General features: G+C 38.9%; 1 protein-coding gene across 1 annotated transcript in view; it reads right to left on the bottom strand.

Annotated features, from left to right (window-relative positions):
- GPR63 (G protein-coupled receptor 63) overlaps nucleotides 1-21,728 on the bottom strand; it is a 54,087-nt gene extending 32,359 nt beyond the window's left edge. Inside the window, exon 1 of the mRNA XM_040239148.1 lies at nucleotides 21,607-21,728. The gene's annotated coding sequence lies outside the window, so the exon portion shown is untranslated. The remainder of the gene's footprint in view (nucleotides 1-21,606) is intronic.
- Between the last annotated feature and the right edge of the window lie 5,109 nt (nucleotides 21,729-26,837).

Genomic DNA, 26,837 nt, shown 5'->3' with positions numbered 1-26,837 from the left:
GGCTCGAGCTAGCAATAAATTCCCTTTTTGCGTTTGCATTGCTGTGGTTGTCTTATTCTCTCAGTTTTGGAGACTCGGACTCTGGGCATAACAACACGTGTGGATCACAGCTTAGCTTTTCATTTTTCCTCTTCCGTTTACTGCAAAGAGACCATTCTGTGAATCTTAACTCTTAACTTAAAATCTGTACTAAGGGCAATGGAAATCTGCAGAAAACAAGAGGTGGTGAACTTTCCAAAAATTCCCAGTCATAAAAGTAGCCTCAGTGTTGATGCTAAGAAATTACTGAGCCCATCTGTTTTTATTCTTTCTCTTTAAACAAACAACAAAAAACGCTCTGATGTTTGAGATGCAGAGAAAGATCACTCTGCCATAAAAAGCATTCCATATCTCATTTTAGAGACATGGACACATTCTTGGGTCTCCCCTACAAGTTTGTTTCCACCTTTAAAATGTCTTTTAAATTCTTTGATGTCTCTTTGAGCAGTACCTATGGGTTTTTGTTTTTTTAACATAAGGGTGAACTGTGAAAGACAGCAACATATAAACATCTATATGAGTCTACCAGATAACTCAACTTGTATTAAAACAAATCCTTAGGTGAAGACTCACACTACCTGAAATGTAGGATATAAAAGAAAATTATTATAAAAATTCAACAAAAACGACAATGCTGGTATTATTTATGCTAATTCAAAGCAAATGAAAAAAAAATTTATGGGTATGACATTCAATGGTACTCAGAAAATAATCCTTAGATTTGTTCAACCACCAATTTTATACATGAAACATACTATTTATATACATATAAATATATATATTTACCAACAGAAGGAGATGCTATCTGGCATCATGGAGTGCCAGTGTCAGCTGAGTGTGGCATGGAAGTATTTTCTGCCTGAGTCATGTTCCCGTTCCTTTAGGTCTCTTTCCTAGCAGAAACCATTCTTGTGACACATCCCTGCAGATTTTCATTAGAATGAACTAAAAGCAAACATCTCCACCACTCTGATGTTCCTACTGGAGAGCATCAGCCATCTGAACTTGGGACAGCTTCAGAGTCGCCAGCTTTTATCTCATCGAACTCCTGTGAGTCTACTTTTCTTACCTGCGGGCGATCACTTATCACACAATAATGGTGCCCCAGACCTAACCCCAATCCTATTGCTTCTATTAATACTAATAACCAATTCATGACAGTTTTGAGTGTTTACTTTTTTATACCAAATTCTTACCTAGTGGTTACACATTAGCCAGACACCATTCTGGTACCTTACAAATGTTAGTGTCTGTAACAAATTTAGGAGGTGGGCGTCAAAACCATCCTCCTGTATAGATGAGGAGGCTGAGCTACAAAGTACGTAGGTTTCCCAAGGTCACACAGTGAATAAACTGCAGAGCTACGATTAGCACCTAGGTAACCTGGCTCTAGTCCATGAATCATTATCATGAAGGGAGGGGGAAAAGTCTTATATCAGAATAAGAGAGAAAATTTAAAAATGTAATCATTATCTCCCATTTCTTAAACACCCACCAAGTACCAGACTTTCGCATATTATTATTACTATTCCTGACAAATGAAGACAAGTAAACCGAGGCTCAGAGTGTGACTTGTCTCTAATCACAGGGCTGGTGGGACAGCTAGAATTGGAACCCAGGGCAGCCTGGATCCAAAGTCCCTACTCTTTTCAAAATGCTTCGCTGCCCTCCTCATCACCTGGAGAAGAGAGAGGTTCGCTTGTTCCCTTTAATACAGCAATCTGTGATGTTAAAAATGCTGTCCCTAGATCTGGCCCACATCCTAGGTCTGACACCTTGAGGATTTTATTTTTACACCAGCCTTCCCCACAGACTCCAATTCTTCTTCAGATACCATTCCCCAAGGGCCATAGGCAGCAGCATGAGAGCAAATATTATAGTTTACACAGAGTTGATGAAATGGCCAAAAAAAGAAGGTAGGGCAGTGACTAAAACAAGGACATTTCTAGGAGCCAAATTATATTTCCACAATAAGAGAGACAAAGTATGCCTAATATGATAAGGAAAATTCCACTATCCCTCATCTTCAGACACTATTCTTATAATGTGAGTAAAAATTAAACTGTCTGGATGATTTCTTAAAATCCAAACACTGGGTTACAGTGTGAATGAAGAATGCTTTAGATTTTTAAAAATTTTACATGCATGCTTTAGAGCTCTGCAGTCAGTCTAAAACTGTCTTTTTTTTTTTTTTTTTACTTTACAATTCTGTATTGGTTTTGCCATACAGTGACATGAATCTACCACGGGTGTACATGCGTTCCCAAACATGAACCCCCCTCCCAGTCCCCTCCCCACAACATCTCTCTGGGTCATCCCCGCGTACCAGCTGCAAGCGTGCCATATCCTGCATCGGACATAGACTGACAATTCGATTCTTACCCCTTTAAAATGCAACTGGCAAGGTTGCCATTCAGCACTTATATGCTACTTCTAGGAATGACATTAATTCAGTTTCATGTGAGGAAGGCGAGACATAATTCCTCTTTTACATTTGTGGAGATTTATGAGGCAGATATTTGTCCCTAATAAATGTGGGACAGACAGCCCAAAGGAGAGTTTGATCCTACATTAGTGATGTGAAGCAATACAAGAGAGAAGATAATGACTCAAAAATGGAATAAGACTTGAGGCCATGCTCCTAAAGGAAATAACATAAATCAATAACCAAAGAAAATTTTCACAGTGAACATAGGGAACAATCTTCAAGAGCTTCTTAATCCTATCTCTGCATTATTTTTTACTGCAATCTGCTTCATGATAACCTGGACTATTCCACTTAACAGATACCCAAAAAGAACACAAATGAAGAGACACAACCCCTGCCTTCAAAAGTCTGGAAACATTATAAAGACCAAGGGAAATGCCAATTATTTTTAAATTCACTAAGGTAATAATTCTTTACCTTCAGTTCACAAATTATTATTTATTAATATAAGCATCATTACATAGTTCTTAAAAATCAATGAAAAACCATGGCAATGAATAAGTAAAGCATAAATGGAAGATGCAAAAGACCAATCATTTTTTGAAACAATGTTCAGTCTCATTAGAATAAAAAGAAAAAGAAAAATTTTAATAAAAATTTCAAGTTTTTTTTGCTTAGCAAATTTTCAGAGGTTTAAAAAAGAGGAAAATAATTCTGACAAAGTAATACTCCATCAATGGAAATGTAGCTGTACTATAATTCAACAAGCTTATCAACAGCCTTAAAAAAACATTTCTGGGTTGGTACAACATTGTAAATCAACTATACTTCAATTAAAAAAAACCTCCTAGAGACTTCCTGTCCTGGCAAAGAAAAACAAGCTGTGGCAGACCAATGCACCAAACAAAAACAACCAAAAGAGCCTGAATAATTTTTTTAAACCTCTTTGAGGTCATCTAAGAGCTACCAAAGGAGGGATAACTTGAGAGGCCTAGATCTTATAGAGAAGTAAGTATGGAAAAGTGAGATACCTCGGCACTCAAAGATACTTTTTCCCTGGAGGCATGGGCCAATTCTAAAATGCCAGCTCAGAGGTTTTCTCAAGGCAGCAAGAAGCTGAGAGCCTGAAAACTGGCAGCTGAAAGGCTTAAAAACAGTTGAGAAGCTTAAAGTTGAGTAAGAGAGCCAGCTGGGAGGCTGAGAAACTGAGCACAACAGAGTCCATATCAGTCTCAAGGGGCTGGAAGTTGAGCTCAGGGCCAGGGAGGGTGAGAGAAAAGACTTCTGCAGGACTTCAGCCATGGAAGAGGCACACACAGGCAACTGGAGGGCGCTCATAGCACCAAACACCAGCTTCTAGTCAGCTCAAGTTTAAGTTTCTCAATCTTAACGAAGTTTCCATATCAAGTTTATTTTGAAAACACAAATAAGACCCCAAAAGCACTAGCTCTAAAGGAAAGACTGAAAAGCTGACCAAAAGAAAGTAAAGGTAAGCCAAAAAACAGAAAACACTTGCAATCATATAACTGACAAAGGACTCATATGGACAAATATAGTAGAAATAAATAAACCCAGTTTAAAGATGAGCAAAAGAATTGGAACAAAAACTTCACAAAGGAAGATATCCAAATAGCCACACACACACTCATACACACAAAGTAAAGGTGCTCCTCCTCATTACTCATCAGAAAAATGCAAATGAAAACCACAGCAAGACACAAATCCAACAGAATGGCTACAATTAAAAAGACAAAAAATCAGCAAGTTTTGGTCAGGATGTGGTACAAACAAAACTTTCAAACACTGATGCTGGGATAGAATGTACCTCGCTATAGAAAACAGCTTGTCATTTATAGTAAGTTTGTAGTTAGGCCTGCTCCATAACCTAGTAATCCCACCCTTGAGTATACACTGAACAGAAAAGCTCACATTTGTGCACCAAAAATCAAGGACAAGTATTTTGCTGCTGCTGCTGCTGCTAAGTCGCTTCAGTCATGTCCGACTCTGTACAACCCCATAAGACGGCAGCCCACCAGGCTCCCCTGTCCCTGGGATTTGCTAGCAGCACTAGTAAAAATATCCAAAAACAGAACATCAATAGCAGAACTAATAAATAAATGTGATGTATTCATAAATGAAATACTATACAGCCACGAAAATGAGCAAACCACTGCAACAAACCACATCAGTGAATCTCATCAATAAAATATTAAGCAAAAGACACAAAAATGTATACACAATATCATTCCATTTAAATAAAATTCAAAAAAGGCAAAATTAATTTATGGCATTACTAACCATTGATTAACTTTGGGGAAGAGTACAAGTAATGACTGGGAAGGAGTTTATAGGAAGTTCTGAGAGGTTCCTGAGAAGCTAGCAACATTTTCTCTTGATCCATGTGGGAGTTACATACACGGATTTATTTTTTCAAATTTCACTGAGCTTTGCCCTTATGACTTGTCTATCTTCCTGTTGTATGCAATACTTCAAAAAATGGTATTAAAAATGTACAATCATCCACACTGCAATGAGAAGCCCATGCACCACAACCAGAGAGTATCTCCCAACCACTACAACTAGAAAAAGCCCACATGTGGCAATGAAGACCCAGCACAGCCAAAGATAAATAAATAAATAAACAAAAATTTTAAAAATACATATCGTCATCTCTCAGGATCTGTGGGGAATTGGTTCCAGGACCGCCCATGGATACCAAAATCTGCAAATGCTCAACTCCTCTATATAAAATGGCACAGTATTTGCAATTAAGATATGCATATCCTCCCATATATTTTAAATCACCTCTCAATTACTTATATTATATCTTATATTACACTTAAATGATACCTAACACAATATAAATGCTATATAAATAGTTGCAAGTGCATGCAAATTCAAGTTTTGCTCTTTGGAACTTTCTGAAATTTTTTTCAGTTCTTTTCAATCCACAGATCATTGAATCTATAGATGCAGAAACTGCAAATACGAAAGGCTGACTACTAAAAGTTTCTAAAACTTGTACTTCTCAGGATCCATTCTTTAGAAGTATTTTTAAATGTCCTTTAAAAGTTTAGGTAATGAAATATATATAAAATCTTCCAGACCTTGGGTTAGGCAAATAATTCATACACGTGACACCAAAAGAATAAGTTAACAATGTGAACTTCATAAAAATTCAATTTTTTGCATTTCAGATGACATAATTAAGAATTTTAAAAACCAAGAAACAGACTCAAAGTATTTGCAAAAACATATCAAATAAAATACCTGTACCTAGAATTTGCAAAGAACAGTTACAACTTAAAAGCATTTAAACTAAACTGATAATTGGACAAAAATATGAATAGAATATTACAACAAAGAAGATATACAAATACCTAATAAGCACATGAAAAAATGTTCAACACCATTGCCGTTAGGGAAATGCATATTAAAAACCACATTAAGATATTAACAACCAATAGAATGGCTGTAATAAATAAGACAGACAACAACAAACATTAGTGAGGATTTGGATAAATAAGAACCCTTATATATTCCTAGTGGGAATGTAAAAGTATGGAACAAAACAGTTGGCAGTTTCTCAAATAGTTAAAAAAATAACACTCCTACAGAACTCAGCAATTCCACTTTTAAGTACTGACCCAAGAGAAACAAAAATGTGTGTCTACACAAAGACCTGCACGTCAATGATCACAGCATTATTATTCTTTATAGCACAAAGCTAGGAACAACCTAGATGTCTATCAACTGGTGAATGGATACACAGAATGCATTAGAGGCATACCCCAGAGATACTGTGGGTTTGGTTCCAGACTACCACAATAAATTTTAGCAAGTATCACAGGAAAGAGAGTCACACAAACCTTCTGGTTTCCTAGTGCATATAAAAGTTATGTTTACACTATAGGATAGTCTATTAAGTGTGCAAGAGCATTATGTCTAAAACACAATGTACATATATTAACTAAAAACTACTTTATGGCCAAAAAGTGCTAACCATCATCTGATAACACAGCGTTGCCACACACCTTCAATTTATTTTAAAAAAAAAGTAAAAAACACAATGTGTGAAGCTTAATAGAGTGAAATACAATAAAACAAGGTGTGTCTGTATATCCCTTCAATGAAATACGTCCAGCAATAAGAAGTAACAATGTACTAATACATGCTATGTCATGGATGAACCTTAAAAATATGGTAAGAAAAAGAAATCAGTCACAAGAAACCATGTATTGCATAATTAGACTTAGATGAAATGCTTAGAAAAGACAATCAGAGAGACAGAAAGTACATCAGTGGTCACTTGGAACCAGGGTTAAGATGAAGAATTAACTACAAATGGACATGAGGAATCTCACTGGGTGGGGGAGAAAATGTTCTAAAACTGATTATGATAACAGATGCACCACTTGGTAAAATTATCAAATACCAGTAAACAACTATCAACTTGAAATGACTGAATTTTATGATATGTTAAATAAATCTAATAAGGCTGTGAAAAATTCATGTACAGAGTAAAATGAAACTCATCTAAAGGTTCACATTAAGGAAACAGATTGAGTTAATTATGCGATTTTTATAACAGAATGCTATGTAGCCATTAAAGCTGTATTTGAACAGTGTTTAATAAAGATAGAAGAAAATATTATGTGAGCAGATTGAGTAAAGAAAACAGACGATGAAGCCATATATACTGTATGCTCTTGATATATTTTTAAAGTTCTTAAAAGGAATTAGAAGGAAATATCAAAATATGAACAAATATTTCTGACCAACAAGAGCATCGGTGATATCAGTGATTTACACTTTTTTTTACTCTTCTTTATTTTCTAAATCTTGTAAAATGAGTAGTTTTCTTGCATTCAAGATTACTCCTTGAAGAATATTTTCTTGTATTCTAAATACATGACATACAATACATTTCTGTTTAATGGTAAGACATTCCTTTGGTTTTTTTTTATTATATTTATTTATTTTTTCTTTTACTTTACAATTCTGTATTGGCTTTGCCATACATTGACAAGACATTCCTTTGAAAAAAAAAACCTCTACTCCTTATGTGTTAACAGTAAGGAAGCAAAATAAGCATTCGCCTGCCTGTCTCAACATGCCTACTGTTCATGCGTAGAATAGAAGACGGTGTTTAAAAATTTGCAAAATGGTGACAAGAAGAGCTACTCAAATGTTCCTTATCCTTTATAGACCCTCCTACATTGTTGGTGGGAATGTAAGTTGGTGCAGCCACTAGAGAAAACAGTACAGAGGCTCCCCAAAAAGCTCAAAATAGAATCACCATATGATCCAGCAATACCCCTGCTGGGCAGATACCTGGACAAAAGTCTAATTCAAAAACATACACACACCCATATGTTCATAACAGTACTATTCAAAGTAGTCAAGGCATTAAAACAATCGAAATGTCCATCAACAGAGGAACAGATATAGAAGATGTGATACATATACACAATGGAATACTACTCAGCCATAAAAAAGAATGAAATAATGCAATTTGCAGCAACATGAAAGGACCTAGAGATGATCATCTAAGTGAAGTAAATCAGAGACAGACAAATACCATAGGACGTCACTATATGTAGAATCTGAAATATTACTCAAATGAACTTATTTATGAAATAGAAACAGACTCACACACATAGAGAACATACTTGTGGTTGCCAAGGAGGAGAGTGGGTAGCAGGATAGGGATGGATGGAGAGTTTGAGGTTAGCAGATGCAAACTATTATACGTAGGATGGATAAACAACAAGGTTCTACTGTATAGCACAGGAATTATAGTCAATATCCTGTGATAAACTATAATGGAAAACACATGAAAAAGAATGTATATATACGTATAACTGAATCACTCTGCTGTATAGCAGAAATTAACACGACATTGTAAATCAATACACCAACATTGTAAATCTATACATCAATAAAAAGTAAAAGTTTTTAGAATGTCCCTCATCCTTTGGTCAAGTGTACTTTTATTATGCAAGAAATGTACTCTGATCAGTAACGGGCATAAGAAACATGAGAAGAACAGAATTTTGTTATTCTTCAATGTGCAAAATTTAAATATGGTAATCTATCATCACTACTTTTAAAAGTACCCCATATTTCTTCCAATATTACCTACTAATTCAAAAAACAGTGCCTATCTTTTCACATTACTCTCTAGATCACTTTTCTGGTTCCTACAAACATCTCTTGGGAATCAATGAAATTTTTAAAAGCTGCTAATTATCGTTTGCTTTCATGATATTCCACAAAAGCTTTATTTTTTTAATCCAGCTTTACAGTCACCTGAATTTCTGGTTACAGTTCAGCTTGCCACTCCACTTTTTAAAACTGTTTCCTTAAGCAACTCTATAACCCATCTGACCCTACACAACTATCTATATGAGGATTCGACATTTAATTTTTCTTTAATAGTTACACAGCACAACGAAAGTTTCCAAGGCCTTAAGTTATCTAATTAAAACTAAATGTTTCCACCATCATAAATATTTCTTCTAAAAATGCTGCTCTCGCTTCTCCACTTCTCTTAACAACATATGATTCTGACATGTCCTTTGGAGGGAATTAAAACTCAGGGTAAAAATAAGTTTTTATTGAGTACTTTCAAGTCCTTCCTCCAGATGCCCATTGTGTCCATCGCAGCAGGGGTCAGAGTGCCTGGTTACTGCTTACTTGCTATGTGTCATTGGGCAGGTTACTTACTCTCTCATTTTCTCAGATCCTCCTCAGAAAAATGACCAAGGGGTACCTTAGTTGCTAAAGCTGCAGTGGGGCCTTGTTAAATGAAACAGCACATGTAAAGAAGTGGCACACTGTCAGTTCCCAGTACTTACAAGCTGGCAGTTCTACTCAGAAAAGAAAACCAAGTTCTCCCCAACACCAGCACTTCAGTGACACAGAGCATTCTATCCCTCACCCTCGGAAATGACTATTTTCCATATGATAAAGTGTTAGTTGCTCAGTTGTGTCTGACTCTGACCCCATTGGACTGTAGCCTCCCAAGCTCCTCTATCCACGGAATTTCCCAGGAAGGAATACTGGAGTGGGTTGCCATTCCCTTCTGCAGAGGATCTTCCCTACCCAGCGATCAAACCCAGGTCTCCTGCATTTCAGGCAGATTTCTTACCACCTGAGCCACCAGGAAAGTCAACCATATGTCATGAAAACTGAATTTAAACTCATTTTTCACCTCAAGATTCTATACTGTGATTTTGACACAATATCTTTGGTTCTCTTCCTCTGACCTTCTTCACTCCAGCTTCTGCCTCATTTATTTCAGAGAAGTGACCTTCAAAGTCTCTTTTCAGAACAAAAGAGATACAGTTTTTCTGTCATTGCTTCAAATCTGGTCGAAGTCTGTATATTCCTTCCTACACCCAGCAACAGTCCACTACCACCATGCCCAGTACCTCTAGCGCCAGATGCAACTACAGTATGGCTTTCTTGTTCTTCAGAACACTTGTTGTTGCTGACTATGACTACCCCTGAGAGGTGCAGCCAACCCAATTCAACAAAAATGTTTAGGGCATCAACCGTGTGCCGGGTAGTGTGCTACTTGTTGGAGACTCATGGACATGCTATCAAAAACAAATAGGGGACATATACACTTACACTATGGTCTCCTCTTTACACTCACATTACGGTCTCCTCCAAGCATCATCTCTTGGTATATAAGAAGAGTGTTTTAAGATTCCCTATCCCCACCACCTTAGTATCCCACACACTTCGGCATCAATTAGACCAATTTCTCTGATGGTATAATAGAAATGTCACAGAATGTGGACCTGGAACACCTTAATGAATCACCAGATACTTCAAATAACCTCTTGAGTATATACTTGTATATATAACAATCAAATATTAATATATATCTTACTTTTATCAGTTCAGTTCAGTTCAGTCACTCAGTCATGTCTAACTCTTTGCAACCCCATGGACTGCAGCACTCCAGGCTTCCCTGTCTATCACCAACTCCCAGAGCTTGCTCAAACTCATGTCCATCAAGTTGGTGATGCCATCCAACTATCTCATCCTCTGTTGTCACCTTCTCTTCCTGTCTTCAATCTTTCCCAGCATCAGGGTCTTTTCCAATGAGTCAGTTCTTCACATCAGGTGGCCAAGGTATTAGAGCTTCAGCTTTAGCATCAGTCCTTCCAATGAATAGTCAGGACTAATTTCGTTTAGGATTGACTGGTTTGATCTCCTTGCAGTCCAAGGGACTCTCAACAGCCTTCTCCAACACCACAGTTCAAAAGTATCAATCTTACTTTTATGTATTCCTTTAAAAAGATGCTAAAATCCTTGGTCCCTTGGCCCTGTAGAACATAATTATTACCTAGTAAATTCCAATAATCAATGCGAGGGAAAATATGGAATTACTAAACATTTTCCTAAGTGGGAAGTTAGAAAATGGTGCAAGAGAAACAACGTAGAGCAAAAGATCATTCTGCTCTTGGCATGCCATTTCAAAATAGGATCGCTGAAGAGCAAAGCTGACTCATCCTCAGAGATAATGGCAATTCTCTTTTGACCTTGATTCACTGCCATGATCAAAGTAATTTGTTTAACTTGGGAAGATTCTGAAAAATCTAAAGGTCATACTTCAAATTTTTGGAGCTCAAAAATCTATGAAGACTTTAGTTTTAATATTTGAAGCGGCCACCAAATAAAGACAAAGGAACAGTCAACAGAATCATGATATGACAACTAAAATCACCTCACTTGCACGTCTTAACATCCACCTGACAGTCTTTCAGCATGCTAGTCATGTTATAAATCCTTGACATATACTTTTCAACTTAACATATACTCTTTACTTTCATTCCCTTCCTTTAAGAAATCATTATTAAGCATCTGCTGTCCACCAGTTTCTGATTAAGCATGGCATACAATGAAAAACAACAGGTATATCTTATTTTACATAACTCTCAAGTCTAATGGGGAGACTCACTGTGATGGTTAGCTTTATGTTAACCTCACTAGGACACAGGGTGCTTGGATTCAACATTATTTCTGGGTGCGTCTGTGGTGTTGCTCCAGATTAAACTGGCATTTGTATTAGATTGAAGAAAGCACACTGCCCTCCCCAAAATGAGTAGATATCACTCAATCCATTGAAGGCCTGAATAAATCAAAAAGGTCGAGAAGTGGGGATTCGAATTCTGCTTGTTTGAGCTGGGACTTTAAGCATCTCCCTTCAACTGGTACTTACACCAACACCCCTCAGGCTCTCAGAACTACACCATCAGCTTTCTTGTGTCTCCAGCTTGCAGGTGGCCAACCATGGGACTTCTCAGTCTCCATAATCACATGAACCAATTCCTTTTAATAAATCAAATATACCTATATCGGTTCTATTTCTCTGGAAAACACTGACTCATACCAAATAGACATACAAACACAAAATAACCACTGGATTATACCTTGTTGCCTGTGCTGTAAAATGAGGGCACCCCAAGAGTAGAAAACAGAGAAAATATAATTTCTCATTTATTTGTCCATATTTTCTTCCAACATTCTCTAATGTTATGTCCTATGATAGTATGATATTACATACTAGCACAAATGCACAAGTATTTGGCTGAAGACTAGTATAGGCCTGTGTGTGTGTGCTAAGTCGCTTCAGACCTTTCTGACTCTTTGAGACCCCATGGACTGTAGCCTGCCATGCTCCATGGGATTCTCCAGGCAAGAATACTGGAGTGGGTTCCCATGCCCTCCTCCAGGGGATCTTTCCAACCCAGGGATCGAACCCAGGTCTCTTATGTCTACCTTGCTTTATTTTGCTTTGCTTCATTGCGCTTTGCAGATATTTCATCTTTTACAAATTGAAGGAAGTCTACTGCTGCCATTTTTCCAACAGTATTTGCTCACTTCATGTCTGCCACATTTGGGTAATTTTTGCAATATTTCAATTTTTTAATTATATAATTATATATATTTGTAATGGTGATCTGTAATCAGTGACCTTTGGTGCTACTACTATGACTCACTGAAGGCTCAGATGGTTAGCATTTTTTAGCAATAAAGTATTTTTTAATTAGTTAAGCACATTGTTTTTTTAGACATCATGCTATTGTACACTTAACAGACTACAGAATAGCATAAACATAACTTTTATATGCACTGGGTAACCAAAAATTCCATGACTCAATTTACTATATTAATAGTATTCACTTAATTGCAGTGGTCTAGAACCAAGTCTGCAATATCTCTGAGATATGCCTATATATTTTGATTTTGAAGTTATAGTTTATTTTTTATTCTACTTTATTTATTTTCTGATGGAAGGGTGGGAGAAAAGTAGGTCACAGGGTAAGAAGTAAGAGAAAATAAATGAAGACTAAAAGTAGGAAGCTTTTACTACAAGAATAAAATTTTACTAAATGCATGTGGTCCTAAAAAAAGGACCAAATCTTCTAAAACCAAATTGTTCACAAATAATTTTAAATTCAAGAAAATGTTTCTTGAAACCTCGATAGCTGAAGGATTCTCCACTAATACCTTTCATGAATAAAGGAAGGAGTTCATGAATAAAATAATTATTTCCTTTAACACAACCTTATTTCCATTTCTGTTATTTCTAAATTTTAATTTTCAATCAAGTTTGCTGTGTATCCAACAATAGAGAAGCATTGATCTAAGTAAGAATGGTTACATAATTGTCATTCAAAATTCAAAGTACTGCAAATCACCTCCCAACACCTACTATGCTCCCTCCCTACCAAAAAAATCATACCTTAGCAAAGAAAAATTTTAAAGAAAATCTGGAGTGCTCATCTTGAACCTTTAGAAATAAAAAAATAAAGTTGATAAAATAGCTGTATTCTAAACATGAAAGAACAATTTCTCATCATGCATCACAAAATCACAAGGGAAAATGAATTTAGGGTTTGGTGGTGATGCTTATCTGTTGCTGGGTTCCCCACTGGTAGCGCCCCAATGATGGTGCCAGTCAGTAAGTACCTGATTCTAAGTCCTCTGGCCCACCATTCAAAACCCAAAGCATCAGAAAGCTTTGCAAGTTCACAAAGTGGTGATTCAACTGACATATGGGAATTAAGACCAAGGAACCATAGGGAATTCACTTACCCAAAGTCAACTGTACACATAATCATGAGAATTACAATTCCTAGATTTCCTCTTAAACAAAAAAGTGAGAAAAAAACACTAAATACTGCTGTATAAGCATCACTGTCTATGCTTATGTGGAGTTCTTCTGGTTTTATTATACTTCATTCATGCCTGGTTCTCATTTGATTTCTTCTACCAGATGTGGCCTATGACAGTGATATTTGAAAGTGGTGTATGAGCGTGCATATGTATGTATGAGTACACACACGCGCATGTGTGTTCAGTTGTGTTCGACTCTGCGACCCCATAGACGGTAGCCCACCAGGCTCCTCTGTCCATGGGATTTTCCAGGCAGGAATACTGGCGTGGGTTGCCACTTCCTACTCCAGGGGATCTTCCCCACCCAGGGATCGAACCCAGGTCTCTTTCCCCTCCTGTACTGGCAGGCGGATTCTTTGCAGCTGCGCCATGTGGGTGAACTCAATACAGATTTCGTAATGGCAAGAACCATTGCCCTAGAATGGTGCAAATATAGAGTTTATCTGATGGCTAATGAAACAAATGTGAAAGCTCCTCTTATATGCAGAATATTGATTATGTTAGAACTGAACAGAATAAGAATTTAACATAGACACTGGGAGGGACAACATTCAATGCAGTGATAACTCCAAGTCTCAAGTTTATATTAGACAAACAGAAAATTTCCTTTCTACAAGGGCCACAAAGCAAATGGATGCTTTATGTTATGCAATGAGGCTTTTCATGTGAGTCTTCCTGTCTATCCGCTTAAAAAAAAGTTACCTGAAGGATCTTTTCCTAAAATTGTGTTCCAACCTAGAATCCAGATAAGAGCAAAGATCTTACCAGAATGAGATTCTGTTATGTGAGCCTCAGAGATCATTTCTGTTCTGGTGGGTCCTTATGCAAGATGAGAGAAATTAGTTTTAAAACTTGGAATGCAAAAGAAAAGTTATATCATAAAAGGAACACAGAAAATATTAAAAGCTTAGTTTTATGAATGAAATAATTACCCAAAGGTAATCAAGTTTATTACTTCAGTCGTTTTTGTATTTGACTTCACTTTACCACTGTATCTAAGTTTTTATAGCTAACCCACAGCAACTGAGTACTAAGAAATATAAATGCTGAGATTCTCAAACTCTTTATTTTTTATTAATAACTGTTCATTACAACCAAAGATGCATCCACATATCTATACCACAAAGAGTTAAAGGGAAAAATTGAGTATAATAACAATATATAACAATAACTCATCTAAACAAAAAATTTATTCTGGAATGCTAAAACAGGTAAGCACCCAGTAGGTAAAGAAACTGCCTGCAATGCCGGAGACCTGGGTTCAATTCCTGAGTCAGGAGGATCCCCTGGAAAAGGAAATGGCAACCCACTCCAGTATTCTTGCCTGGGGACTCCCATGGACAAAGGAGCCTGGCAGGCTACAGTCCGTGGGGTCACAAAGCATGGGAGGCTACAATCCGTGGAGCTGCAAAGAGTTGGACACACTGAGCAACTAACACTAAAAAGGGGACAGAGAAGCTCGGCGTGACTTAGAAAAAGGAGGAAAGGACATGGTATCCACACAGTGGAGAAGACAATGTCTGAAAAAAGAACAACTGACCCAGAAAATATGTGTGTGTGTGTGTTTATTTTCTGTTTCCTTTTTACAGCCAGAACTAAATTCTAAAAATGAAAAATGTACGTGAAAATACAAATGCCATTCTGCCATCATTAGGGTCATGTCTGACAGCTAAAGATAACTTTATCATAAAAATGAAGAAGAGAATTTCTGTCTACATTAAACTATCAATCCGTGAGTTTTTCACACAAGTCCTTTTCTTAGCTTTTGCCCATTTTATATCCTTTAAATTGTTCCCAGGAGTAACTATGTTTTTGTGGTAGTCAGAGGGACACTTATCTGATTTCAAAAGGTAATTTCTGGCTATGATGAAGTTCTATATTATTGACAGAGAGCAAGAAAGAGATAAATATATAAAATACAGATACAGAGATATAAACACACAGAGGACATTAAGAGTCTAGCTGTTGGCAGTAAAGGGCAGAAAATAGAATCATTAAATCTTAGAGATGGATATATAGCAAACAATATTTAATTACTCTACCATACAGCAATTATGGATATATCAATGTACATGGCCAGTAGTTCAGATGGTAATATAATAAGGAGACTGAAAGCGAAGAGAGGGATGTCCTTGGTGGTGCAGTGGCTAAAAATCCATGCCCCCAACATAGGGGACTGGAGTTCAATCCCTGGTCAGAGAACTAAATTCCACATGGTGCAATGAAGAATAGTGAAGATCCTGCATGCGACAGCTAAGACCTAGCATAGTCAAACAAATATGTTTAAAAAAAATTTTTTTTTAAGAATAAGAGAGAACTCTCAGGGCAAGCTATCAACCGCTATTCCTGTTTAGGTGGAAATAGCATTTATAGCTATAACTGGGCACTACTGGATGGTTTGGTATTGAGGCTGTACTTTATAGCTGAGTTTTTGTAAATATTATACCTAGCATTATTTACCTTGGATAAAGCCCTAGTCAGTCAGGTCTGAGTTCAAATGCAATCTGACTTGAGTCTTTCATATAATACTAACCAAAACGACCGTAGAAGGTAATCAAGGAAAGCTATGATGAACTCTACAGATTTTATATTGGGACTAATAAAATGCCTTGAGGTCAATTAAAAACATCAGTGTCCTCTATCCCTATCCCAAAATTCGACTTCTAGGGTTTTACTCAAAGGGAATAACCATAGATATATACAAAAACTGAGCTTTAAGATATCTACTGCTATATATCAGCAATTTTAAAAAAGGAAAAACTGCCTGATATTATAGCATATCTCCAATGAAATATGACACATTCATAGAACAAAATACTATTTAGTATTCAAAACATGCTACAGAAGATCATTCTATGATATGGGATGTGATTCATCTTTGTATGAAAGTTTAAAAGAAACAAAATAGTAAGTATCATTGTAAAGAAATGAAAGTTTTTTCTTTATGTACATAAAATATATATCAAAATGTTAATAGGTGTAATTCTTCTTTTCCTTTTCTGGCCTGTCTGGATTTTCTAAATTTTTCACACATACGAATAAAGAATAAAGATTTGAAACCTTACAAGAGCAACTATACATGAAATATAGACACAAAAATGAGAAGTGACCAACATCACTGCACCTTTAAGTAGAAGTAAATTCAACCAAGGCCTATTAAGGAAGATGGAGGAACCTTAAATTCAAAACTCATAATGTATCATTAAAGAACTCAATAATTCAAAAGAAGGGAAAACATTTGGAAAGTACTGCTGGGAACAAGCTCAGAGTCTTAAAAGCTAGTCCTGAACAGTGTGAAATTTTAGAAGTGGAAGGTTAATCAAAAATGAAAACACCATATTTCATTTATAGCCTGGAGGAAATGGAAAAAATAAGCTAAAATGATGAAAAGTTGATTTTATTAGAAGTACACATTCAGGCAAATATTTTTTGCTCTGGAAGGCAATATATGCTATGCCTGGAATTAGCCCCTTTTCATTTCAACTCTCTTTGAATCTATAGCTTCCCAGGATCCCAACTTAGATCAGCAGCAGACACTCTCAGCCAGAAACTGTAATGAACACCTGGTACAGACGTTAACTTATTCTTAGGTAACTCTGAGCTGAAACCCTTATTTTGATTGAAACTCCAAGCATCTTTAAATGCCTGCAAATGTTCTTTCTCTAAAATTACCTATGCATTTGTTTTTGCTTAAAAAAAAAAAAAAATGAAGAGGTGAAAACGCCTTCCTTTGGAAGGTATAAGCTACAATACAGAATTGAATCATATCACTCCTGCTGCACTCCCCAAAGCAAATCCTTAGACATTTTCATGTTAAAAAAAAAAAAATTGTGTAACGTATTTTAAAATGCTTTAATGAAGGGGCTTCCCTGGTGGTCCAGTAATTAAGAATCCCCTTTCCAATAAAGGGGATGCAGATTCAATCCCTGGTCTGAGAATTAAGATCCCACTTGCCCCAAGGCAACTAAACCTAGCTACTGCAACTAATAATAGAAAATCCAGCACAGCCAAAAAAAAAGCACCTTTAATGATGTAGACTGGGCTCCATCAATTGATAGAAAAGAAGTTAATCAAGAAGCTTCAGTAAAAAACCAAAGGTACCTAAAGCTTATGACTACAATGACACATGAGGGTTTCAAATGATTAAGAATCAATTAATATATATGCTAGGTGATTGGCACAGTGGGGATGTTTTTAATCAAAGTTGGGCCTGGGAGGTTTATCACTCAAAGGAAATACTGTTAATAATAGTGTCATTATTAATTTCAATAGAGTGACCACTAGATGATCCTCCTAACTGTAAATATACACTCTTTTGCCCAGGACTTGAAAGCTCTGTTAAAATCCAACCTTCTCAAACCTTCATTACATTTTGAATGAACAGGAATGAGCTTCCTAGTATATTAAGCTATTTCATGCTCAAGTTTTCTGAATCTATTATACAGAAATGGGAACAAAAGTACTTTTATTAATAATACCAATCCTGTCCATATTTACTGGCACAGAGGCTAAAAGACACTTTATCCTAAGTGTCAAACTCAAAGAATGAAACAGCTTGCTGTCAGCTTCAAAAACCATTTTTTACAAGCATGGCACACTGCCTCAAGCCAACTAAACACTAAAGCATGTTGGGCTACCCACACTGCAAATTATTTGGAATGTTCTCCACATTTTGTGGTTGCAAAAGTACCTATTTTGTGGATCATCCATTCAAATCAGGGCTGTGATTTTGTAGATCATCCAGTTCAAATCAGGGCCATGTCTGACCTTAAACAGAAAATTCCCAGGAAACTGAAACTATAATGGACCAAGATCCCATCATGCTGAAAGTCTGTGATCTCACACATATAGTCAAACATTTCAAATGTTATTTTTTAAGCTGAAAAGACACAAAATAAACTCTGTGAAACACAGCCCTGTCCATTTCAAGTAAATACTAAGAACTCATCCTAAATATACACATCACTGCTGCTAAGTCATGTCAGTCATGTCCGACTCTGTGCAACCCCAGAGACAGCAACCCACCAGGCTCCCGTCCCTGGGATTCTCCAGGCAAGAATACTCGAGTGGGTTGCCATTTCCTCCTCCAGTGCATGAAAGTGAAAAGTGAAAGTGAAGTCACTCAGTCGTGTCCGACTCTTCCCAACCCCATAGACTGTAGCCTACCAGGCTCCTCCATCCATGGGATTTCCCAGGCAAGAGTACTGGAGTGGGGTGCCATTGCCTTCTCCGATACACATCACAGTAGCAAAAAAAAATAAGGAAAAAGAAAAAATTGTCACAAGCAACAAAGTAAAGGACACTTGCAGCAAACATAAACTCATTTCTGGTAAATGCCCAGCAAATGAAAAAAATGTCTAAAAAATCATTTCATTTCTAATTTTCATACATATGTGAGATGCAGCAGCTTCAGCTGTGAAACATGATAAGAAATATTCCAAAGTTTTGTTTATTGAGATTAGAGCACTGTATCAAATGTATCATTTTCCCAAGTATAAATGGATATCTCTCTCATATCAAATACTCAAGACATCATTTCACAAACTAGAGCACCAAAACTGACCCAAGGTTTATCTCTGACGCTATTGAGGTCTACTCTCTAAGTCCCAGACCAACAGGGAATGCTTGAAAGTAATTAGAAGAAGAAAACACTATATTGACAAGCTAAATTTTGCCAGGATTCCTCTATTGAAGATAAATCACTGAAGCTAAAGAAATGCCTGATCCAATCAACCAATTGTATGATAACTCAGTCCATTTTAAAAATATGGAGTTAGGACCACTGGAATATGGCTCCCTGGCTCAAGCCTGGTGTGAGAACAAGAACATGCTGGAAAACACAGTATCTTTTAACTTATCTGATACTGATGAAATTGCTAAAATCAATGACAAGCCCTAGCAAGAAACATGTTCAGTTTCTCATCTTTTAGATCTGCCATTCTTAGTACAGGAGTATTATTGAGTCCCTGAACAGTTTACCCTCTTATAGATATAAAGAGATGCAGAAATATATGAATATCCACATCTATAGATAGATAAGCATTTTGTGATATGTATATGTGATATATATGTGAATATATATTTAGTTTCAAAAAGAATTATTCATCAAACCATCACTTCAATCAAATAAATCGTATACCAAATCTCAAGGTACTCATATTAATCCACACAGTTCTAGGAAATAAGTTACATCCACCTTAGAACCCCCAATTCTTTCTGAATGCAGTATTTTCTTGCCTGGAGTCCAGAAAACTTAAGGCAAAATAGTAACTGCAGTGTGGGTTTTAAGTATGTGACTTTTTCTAAGCAAATTTTTTCCAAGAATGCTCAGTTTGCTACAAATTTTCAGAAAATGCTTGAGATGAGTTCTTTTTTTAAGGTTTTACCATATTTGACAGCAGTGACAAAACTGTGCTCAGAAATGAAAATCTATATCCCAAACAAAAAGTTATCATATTAATGTTTATTCTAGAATGATTTTCTTTCAAAACTTCCCCACTACAAGTAACTTGTCTCCTACTGTACCCTATTTCTGCAGTACATTTTTCCACACACAAGTTACATGTAAAGCATATACCTGAGAATTTAAAAATACTTCATGACACTTTTCTTTAAAGCTTCCACATTCTATTTTTATTTTTCAAAATAATCTGGATATAATCAATTACATCACTAAAATCTGGCTATTCAACACTTCACAAAGTATAGGGACTTGGCATCAGCACCTGTGATCTCCATGTGACAACGGATGTGAGTGTGAGTGAAGAAGACAGAAACAGGGATAGACAGGGGTGGAAGAGAACTGGCAATGTGAGAAAATACCCACAGGATACATGAAGAAAGAAACAGCCATTTGGGCAATAAATGAACTTATATATGAGGTTTCATCAAATAATTACATCTATTACATACCTTATCCAAGAGCAAAACTGCCTGAAGCAAGAAGGATTATGCAAGAAATATGAGGTTTTGCTTCAGATTCTTAGAAATACTACTCCTAAAATTAGTTGGAGTCTTAATTTAAGATATAATGAAAACCAAATTCACCAATAAACAAAAAATCCTTCTTTAACAAAACATGCTTTAAACCTCATCTCACCATCAAAAAAAAAATACTGCATCCTGCTACAGGGATACCTGCCTTTCATAAGTGTTAAGATCAAGACTAAATATTTCATGAAGACTAAAAAGATCACTTGGAACATTTCAGTCAGCCTTGGGGGTAAATTTCATAAAAATACATTGTTGGGTTTTGTTGTTTTGTGTGCTTGTTTATTTCAGCACCCTAATCCTCTAGGATATTTTTTTTTCTTAAAAAAAAAAAAAAAATCCCAAAAGGGGCGGAGGAATGAGGACTAAAATCAATACAATGCTGAAGCCCAATCAAGGCTGAGAGACGGACCACAGCGCGGAAAGCTCACCCACAGGTAAAAGGCAACCTCTCCGAACTGCTGGAGCTGGAAAGAGTCCTCCGACTTGGGCAAACCAGGAAACCGCATCCCTAAGGAGTGAGGAGCCCGCAGTGTAAAAGTTCAGGAGGATTCCATCCCCTTCCTCTCACTCCCAGCACTTCGCAGCATCTCGAGGGGCGAGCCGGGCAGAGACAAACCAGTGCCGACCTGCAGCTGAGAGCGTTCCTCGAAGGCCTCACGGCTCGGGCGGGCAGGGGCCGGGGCAGGGGGCGTCGGGAGGGGACGCGAGGCGGGGCCCGGGGCCACCGAGTCCCGGCCGGGCCCCACCGTGTGGCGCCGGCTGCCGAAATCCCTCGAGTCCAGCTGTAAAAACCTTCTCGAAAACCCAAGCTTCTCCGGCACAACTTCGGTCTCACCGGCCTCGTCCCCCGCCTCACACTCCGCCCAACCCCATCCCACCGCGGCGAATCGAAGCGCTCCCCACGGACGGCTACCTGTCCCCGGGGAGCTGGGGACCCCACGCCTCACCTCGTACAAAGGGCTGCGCGCGGGCGCCTGCAGGAGAGCCCGGGGAGCATGGCCCCAGCCAGTCCCTCCCGGAACTTTCCTGACATAGCACTTCTCTCCCCGGCTGCAGAAAACGACGCTTCGAGGCGGAGGAGGAGGAGGCGAGGGTGGCGGCAGTCGCGGCGGGAGCAGGAGCAGAAAGTGAGGAGCATCGCGGAGAGCGCCGCCGCCTCGCTCTCTGCCGAGGGGCTCCCGCCCCCAGGGTAACCGAGCTCCCTCTTAAAGGCGCCCGCCGCGTTTTAGGACGGCGGCCGAGGGAGGGGGCAGGGAAAGAGGGGGAGGAACCGCAAAGACGGAGAGGGCCGCCCCCGCTCTCCGCCGGGTCTGGTCGCCGCGCCGCCTGGACAAAAACAGGGCAAGTGCTGGGACCCGGCACCGGCCGGCTGCCCTCGCCGTTGGCTGGCGCCCCACGACTGTGTTAGAACTTCACCCCTTCTCCTAATCTCTCCCATCCTTTGGGGGGTCCTGTCTTCCCGCCCCCTCAGCGGCGCCGCGCACACCTACGCCCCCAAAGCCCATGAGCGCCGCTGGCGACTGCCCACTGGAGTTGCGTTTCGTCCTGTTTCCTGCTTTTCCTTCCTCTGTCTCCAACAGAGTGATGAGAGTCTCACCCCAGCCCTGGGAGCGCAGGAGACTGAAATAACTGAGGATTTCAGAGGCCCCTAGACTGACCCCTGAACGTGTCACTCCTGTGTGGCATGGGAGACTTGCTAAATGCTCTGCTTTACCTTGTGCGCTGCTCTCGTCCAATAGTCAATGGCCAGGTGGCACCCCATGGACTTCTTGAACCACTGACTTTTTTGCTTTACAGCAAAGACTGGCTGTAAAGAGCACCCATCGGAATTCTTGGGAGGCCCCTTAGAAAAGATATCACCTTAGGATCGAAATGACCCTGGCGATGCTGCTTTCAAGTGACAAGTGATAACTTTTTCCAGCTCTCACCCACATTTGTGATCACTGCTAAGGGCAAAATGGAACGTGCCCAGTGCGGGGATGCCCAGAGACACAGCATCAGCAGCTATCAGTGCCCCAGGAAGAGACCACAGAAACAGTGGGTGTGGGCAGCAGAGAGCTTTTCACTTCTTGGCTCCACCTCTTGCTTCTTAATACTGTGAGGCCTGAGCCCAGTGTTTGTGTCATTTGTACCCTTCACAGAGTCCTCTGGCTGAGGTGGCTGTGGGCCAACAATTCAAGATTAAGATCCAGCCTGGTCTCCAAAGAATAGGGGCAAGGGGAGACTCTGGGGGAGAGGTATTTTCTAATTCCACCAAGGCACTGGAATCAGTTGCCTGAGACTGGACCTCATTTCTTCCCTTCCTGCCACCAGTAGTTGTGAAACAAGCACATGTGAACTTGTAGGAAGCAATATACAAAAGGCTGGAGGAAACTTTCTTACCGGATGGAAAGGAAACAAGTTTGGGGCGTCATAAAAGCAGGAGAGGTGGTGCTGTCAGACCAAAGGATAAGATGAGAGAGGTTAGTAGTGAGCAAGAGTGAAGCTATTCTGGTTTCATGATCAAGTCTTGTTTAGTCAGGATAGTAAGATGTAATAGGTACCCAAATCAAACTGGTTTTTGAAAGCCTACAGCGAAGGAGGTTGAAATCCCAAGAGTAGACTGGCAAAATAAATAAATAAAATTAAAATGCTTTTTAGAGTCCTTTTTCTTTTTTCCCCAGGAGTTCAAAGAGTGTTGGGACTTCAGTTCTCTTCATATCATGGTTGTGCTTTCATAGCACTGGTTTTATATTCTCTAATCAGGGCCTAAACCTACAGCCCCAGGCTTTTCTCCTCCTCCCACCTCCTTAGCAATTGGTCTCATTAACAAGAAAGCAAGCCAAGGAATGAGTCTCCCTGGGCTCACTTGGATCCTCTGCCCATCTCTGAACTAACCATTAAAACCATGAACTGGAATATGCACTGCCAGGTTTCGTCATTTGCCTATGTCTGAGAAAGTTCAAGAGAGAGAGATTTGGTGCCTTCCCCCTAATACACATCCAAACCACATGGGCTGAGCAGGAAAGAGGAGGTTCCCCAAAGGACACTTACTGCTGTTAACAAAGATGAAATGACAATTAAACAGGTAGAGTCTATAGGCAACCAATTCCCCACCTGTCCCATTCCCGAATGCACACACACGTACATAGCACCTACCTCTCTGCCCCTCTCCCTATAGCCTCTGGTTCAGAAGAATACAAGTAATTGACATAACCAGTCACATCCTTTCACCTCAGAAGCCACTCAGAAGGGCCTCAGTAATGTTAACAAACCACTTGCAAAAAAAAAAAAAAAAAAACACCAATATTTAAGCTGTAATTGTATTCAATAATTTTTTTCCTAAATCAGGCTACTTCTGCCTCCACACACCCCTCATTCATTGCTAAGCCTTGTTATTATATAATCAATTATAATAACAGTCCATGAATATACATTCAACTTGAAAAAGAAATGAAGCCTATGAATAATCACATTTCAGTATCCAAGTGACACAGGGCCCAACTCCAATAAGTTCTTCATTATCTTTTCAGAGATAGCACGGAGGAGTTTATATTTTGCCTATCAAAAATGCCAAATAATTTCAGCCTTCTTCCCACACAAGAACTTCTCTTTGGTTGCTGATAAAAATGTTTAATGTATTCTTCCTTCATTTCTGTATTTATAGAATTAGTTCATAGATATTCCAGACAAATAGGTTTAAAAACCTGGAGGAACCTTCAGGATTAACCTAAAATATCCCCCTTTATTTTAAGGAGGAAGATTTAAAAGCAGAGATTGGGTTGTCTAGGGTCATAGGGCTGTTTTTAGTTTGTGATCTGCCCTGCTCTGTGCTAGACATTTCACAAAGTAAAGAAGCAAAAGCATATAACATGATCACTGCCCTCAAGGGGTTAGATTTAGTCAAGGAGACATGACCACATCTAAGATATAGGACAAATTTTCAGAGCATCACAGTATATCATGTTGCTGCTGCTGCTGCTGCTGCTGCTAAGTCGCTTCAGTCCTACCTTGTGCGACCCCATAGACAGCAGCCCACCAGGCTCCTCTGTCCATGGGTTTTCCAGGCAAGAGTACTGAAGTAGGGTGCCATTGCCACATTAGTGTACAGAAAGGCGTGATGAGTCTGTGTTAACTATAGGCATTGAAATAAGAGACACAATGAGCTGAAGTAGTCTTGGAAATGCTTTTCAGCCAGGAACCAACTTGATGGTCTTTAAAAAATGCAGAAACAGACTTCCCTGGTGGTCCAGTGGCTAAGAATCTGCACTCCTAATGCAAGGGGTCTGGCTTTGACCCCTGCTCAGGGAACTGGAGCCGGCATATCTACATTAAGACCCGACACAGGCAAAAAAGAAAAAAATGAAGGCACTGATGGGTAAAAGGTCTTGCCATGTGTTTGGAGTGAAAGGAAATTTGGACTGTAAGGAAATCTGCACTGACATGGTTTAGGAGAGTATTTCAAACTGCAGATCATGAACTTATTTTAGTAGACTTTAACCAGTATTTTTTTTAATATTATTTATTTAGTTGGCTGAGCTGGGTCTTCCTTGCTGCCTGTGGGCTTTCTCTAGAGGCAGTGAGCAGGAATCTACTCTCTAGTTGGGGTGTCCAGGCTTCTTACTGGGGTGGCTTCTCTTGTTATGGAGCACAGTCTCTAGGTGCATGGGCTTCAGTAGTTGCTTGACCAGTATTTTTAAAATTAAACAAACGAAAAGTATCAGAGTGCATCATACTTAATAAGATTATCTGTTAAACTAGTTTCATTATCTTCTGTGTTCTAAATTATGATGTAAGTTTCATGTCTTACTTGGGGTCACTTTCAAAAAGGTTTCAAACGCCATAGTTCTGAATCCAGACAGAATGGTGTGAAACACTTCAGAGCAAAAGAGTGAATGAATAACATATCTTCAAGCATTGTTTTCCTTATGTGCAAAAGGTTTCCAGCACAACATTTTTTTTTTTTTTTGGCTGTGCCAGGTCTTAGTTGCAGCACTCCAGATATTTGTTGCAGCATGAAGGATTTTTTAGGTGTGGCATGCAGGCTCTCAGTTGTGGCATGTGGGATCTAGTTCCCAAATCATGGATCAGACCCAGGCCCCCTGAATTCGGAGCAGAGTCTTAACCACTGGACCACCAGGGAAGTCCCTCCAGCACAGTCTTTTTACAGAGTAAGACCCCAGCAGAGTAAGACCTGCTGACTAGACTGAAGATTTTCAGCCCTGGCTGCATATTAGAATCACTTGAAGAGTTTCTTCAAAATACCAATGTCACCCTCAGAGACCCAGACTCAGTTCTGGGATAGAGTCCAAGCATCAGTGAGTTTAAAAGCTGCCCAGGTACAGTCGTGGCTGCAAACCCATGGGCTAGACCCATAGTTGAACACATCACAGTTGAACACATCTAGTACCTGAGAATGGAGAAGGCAATGGCACCCCACTCCAGTACTCTTGCCTGGAAAATCCCATGGATGGAGGAGCCTGGTTGGCTGCAGTCCATGGGGTCGCCAAGAGTCAGACATGACTGAGCAACTTCACTTTCACTTTTCACTTTCATGCATTGGAGAAGGAAATGGCAACCCACTCCAGTGTTCTTGCTTGGAGAATCCCAGGGATGGGGGAGCCTGGTGGGCTGCCATCTATGGGGTCGCACAGAGTCGGACGCGACTGAAGCCACTTAGCAGCAGTAGCAGTACCTGAGAAGCATGGTGGTACACTGTATCTCTTCAGTGAGCACATTGACCTTATGATTTATGTTTCTATTTCTTTACCAAGCAGTAGATAACATGCTACATAGTCATCAGAATTCTAACTTTCTGCTCTGAAAATCTTCAACTCTGGTACAATCTGCTCATTGTTTATCTCAGTCAATGACACAGCATGGATCCTGAGTCATAATCTCTTATGTGTCTCTCCACATGTACAATTTATGGTTAGTTATCAGCATACAGTAGTTTCTGGAGGTGTTAAAAGGCAGCGAAATGCCACCAAAAATTCCCTAAGGAAGAGGAAAAGAGCTGGAAGCAAATGGCATTGGAAATCCATAAGCTAAATAATTAGCAAATGAGTCATTACATTTCAGCTATTTTCATCCTGATTTTTAATAATTTAGCTTCTAAATATAGTAATTAATGATGTGCTTTTTGTAATTTTACATTCAGTAATCCCTAAGTGTTCATATCTTACACATTTTCCCTTGT

This window comes from Oryx dammah, unplaced genomic scaffold, assembly GCF_014754425.2.
Source record: "Oryx dammah isolate SB20612 unplaced genomic scaffold, SCBI_Odam_1.1 HiC_scaffold_4, whole genome shotgun sequence".
Classification (NCBI taxonomy): Eukaryota; Metazoa; Chordata; class Mammalia; order Artiodactyla; family Bovidae; genus Oryx; species Oryx dammah.
This window is presented reverse-complemented; position numbering and strand designations above follow the sequence as displayed.